Source organism: Tauraco erythrolophus, chromosome 6, assembly GCF_009769465.1.
Source record: "Tauraco erythrolophus isolate bTauEry1 chromosome 6, bTauEry1.pri, whole genome shotgun sequence".
Lineage (NCBI taxonomy): Eukaryota > Metazoa > Chordata > Aves > Musophagiformes > Musophagidae > Tauraco > Tauraco erythrolophus.
In genome coordinates this window covers 29,285,193-29,288,610 of record NC_141470.1, presented here as the reverse complement: position 1 = coordinate 29,288,610, position 3,418 = coordinate 29,285,193, and positions in this window count along the sequence as shown.

Sequence of the window (3,418 nt, the reverse complement as noted above, 5' to 3'; positions counted from 1 at the left end):
ACTGTGCGGGGAAGCGCGATGGGAGAGCTGGATTTGGCAGGGTGTGAAGACGGCGAAGTGCTGCTTCCCAAGCAGGAGGGCTTGGGAGGCTTCAGCCCCCATTAAGGTTCATTGACCGTGCAGCTGACTGTCTCCGAGGACGCATAAGAGATTGCAGAGCTGACTGTTAAAATGCAGCCTGCTGTGAAGCTTCACACAGATTTACGTGTAGATTTTCATCGGAATTGAGATGTATTTGTTTAATTAGCACCACTGTAACACAGGCTTGAATGGAAAAGCTTCACGGGTGAGTCAGGTTAACATGGAGCTGGATTCCAGGCACCCCAGGAGAACTGGCTGTGGCTGAAGAGCCCACTATGCTGGGATGGCGTGATCATTCCCGCACGAGCAGCCAGAAGAGGCTTTCCAATGTGGTACCTAGCAGGGCAATCAGCTCTTGGCTGTGACAGAAGATGCTTTAGCCTGAGGAAGAAAAGCTAGGAGCCATTGTGGCAGTCTGCAATCCCGGCCCAAGTGCGGCAGAAAACAGAGAGTTTTCACCAAAAGCAGCATATGTCACTCATTCGAGTTAAATGAGGCTTAAAAAAAAAAGAAAACCCAAAGAGAAACGACCAACATGTCTTAAGAATAGTCTGCTCTCCCAGCTGGCATCTGGGATGTTCCATCTCTGCCCGAAGACATCCCAACCAAACAAGGAGCAGGAATGACAGAGTGTGCCGTAACGTTGACGTGCCAGCCGGCACCTGCCAGCCCAAACACTGGGACACCCTCCGGAACAAAACCAGGAGCTGCCATGGCTCCATCTGCAGAGCAGGGTCATCCAGCCGGGGTTGAAACATGCTCCCAGCTGCTCTGCGGTGGCACTGGCAGCCCCATTATGTAGTCATGCTTGTCAACCGCACCAACAGCAGACAGACACTGAAGATTGTGCCTGTGCCGTAAAAAAACGCAGATGTCTGCATGCAAATGTTTACCAAGTCAGGTGTTCCCATCCTTGCAGGAGGAAATGGGGCATCTGCTCTGACCTGCTGGAAGAGCAGTGAGATTCCTGGGGCCTGGGCTTGGGCACAGCTGCTGAGGGACACTGATGGCAAGGAGCTGGTGAGGGACACTGATGGCAAGGAGCTGGTGAAGGACACTGATGGCAAGGAGTACAGATGAGGCTGGGGGGAAGGAGGCAGTCCCATCAGGAGGGGAAAGCCCAGCACAGAAGGGTGTGAAAGCACCAGTGGGACAGAGCAGAGGGCAAGAGACAGCGATGCTGATCCCAGCTGGTGGGTGCCTGTGGGCTGTGGGACGGGCACCACGTCCTTCTCTAGCTGTTTGGGAGCAGGGAGCAGCAGGGGGACAGTGAGTTTCCCTGGCTGCCTGGGAGGGAGGACTTGGGTTTCTGCAGGTGCTTAGTTTCGGTACTGACTCCTGTGGAGGACAGGAGCTGGGCAGACAGGTTGTCTTGCCATGAGGATTTTAAGTAATGAAGCAAGATACGCCTGTGAGCTCCATGATGGATAGAGAGTGGCATTAAATGGGACTCGGTGCCTGTCTTTATCTTGTCTCCAGCCATCATGGAAAGGAGTGAGCTAAATGCTGAGCACTGAGGCCCTGGGAGCTACTCCCTTCTGCTGGCCTGGGGGCAGGTAACGGGGGCAGCAGAGTGCAGGAGGGGCTAGGGGTGTGGCAGACCCCACAGCCCTCTTTGCTCCATGGTGCTCTGGCAGCTTCCTTCTGAAATGAAATGTATTTGGAGGTCTTGTTGCCCAGGCTTACTAAAATCTGAACCATGAGCCTTCTTCTGTGCTCCCAGAAGCCATCAGACATTCAAAAGAATTTGAGGAAGCACAAGGCCAATCAAACCTAGCTTTTTATCTGGGGCTAAAAGAGGTGTCCTCTGCCACTAATGTCCCTGTAACTCTCTCTCCTCGGTGCCGTCAGCCCTGGGCTCAGCTCACTCCGTCTGGGGCCGCAGCTCCTCCCAGAGCAGCACTCTGCAGGGAGCCCAGCATGGCAGAGGGGGGACGGAGTGACCCCCAGTGTAATCCTAAATGCCAGCCCTAACACTGGGCTTGGCAGAGCTTGTCTCGGGGGCTGCTGTTCCACCTAGCACTCAGGCTGCCTTGCTGGCTGCCTGTTGCCATGCCCCTCAGCTCCTCCTAGTCTGAGGGCTGGGATGGATTTGGCTGCTGTCGGACACCAGTGCCCTTCTCCCCCTGTCTCCAGGTGCCTGCAGGGCACTCCTCAGCCAGCCAAATGCAGGGGGCTGCAGAAACAAAGTCCTAAGGAAGAGAGAGCAGCAAATGCCATGTGGGGACAGGCGAGGGGCCAGTGCAAGCACGGAGGTCCTCGGCTGTGGCCCAGCACCTTGCCTGCTCCCATGGCCCTGGGATGGAGCCTTATGCTGGGTCCTTCCTGCCCTGGCACCGCAGGGGAGAAGGCACGGCAGAGAGCTGGCCAGAGGCAGGAGGCTGCAGGTAGGATTTGGCACCGGCAGCGGTAGGTGCACAGGCAAAGCCGGGCTCCGCTGTGGCAGATTGATAGGTGTCTGGCGGAAAACGTCCTGCTGATAGCCCAAGAACAAAACGCAAACAGGGAGAAATGACAGCTGTTCCTGTAGCTTTTCCATCATCTCTGCCGATAGCAGCCGCGGCGCCTGCAGCTCTGCGATTGATGCGTCTCCGGGGACTCCGGGAGCGCAGATGCCACAATCAGGAAGGATAAAAGAATTGCTGCTGGAACCCAGAGGAGACTTCGGATCCTTATCAGGAACAAAAGGGACATCAATCTGGTGCCAGCACAGGCCTGTCAGACCCAACCGCACACTCGGCAAGGCTGGCAAGGCATGTTCATCGCAGCCGGTCCCTCATCCCTACCCACGGTAGCTCAGTTTCGGTCACGCAGCAGCAGCAGCAGCCCTCCCAGGGCAGTGGCATTGAGACCCCATCACTGCTTGGCCAAGAGGTGGCCAAGAAAATCCTTGGCAGGAAAGGTGTGGAAAATGGAGCAGGAGATGAACCTCTTCGGAGTCCCAGCTGATTCTGGCATGGCTGGCCCTGCGGACTCACGCACCTCAGCAGCCCAGCTGTCTGCCCTGCCTTTCTGCATCCTATGAGCCCCAGCCTGAGAACTCGTGGTCAGTCCCCTGCTATCTGGCCCTCTGCAATCCCAATACCCAAATGTATGGGACTGCTTTTTTCAGCACTGGCAGAGGTAAGCATCGACCCCTTGGAGATGGACAAAGCTGTAATTTCCCTTTTAGATATAGCTTCTGGGCATGGAAGGGGTAGGGACGAGCACATAGTATAACTGTTGGTTGGAAATCACCCAGGTGCTTGTGTAGACTGGTCTTCTGGAGCTTCCAGCCAAACCCTGCTGTGGGAAGTCCGGATGCTGCACCTCTGATCTGTGTGAGGGGCCTGTACTC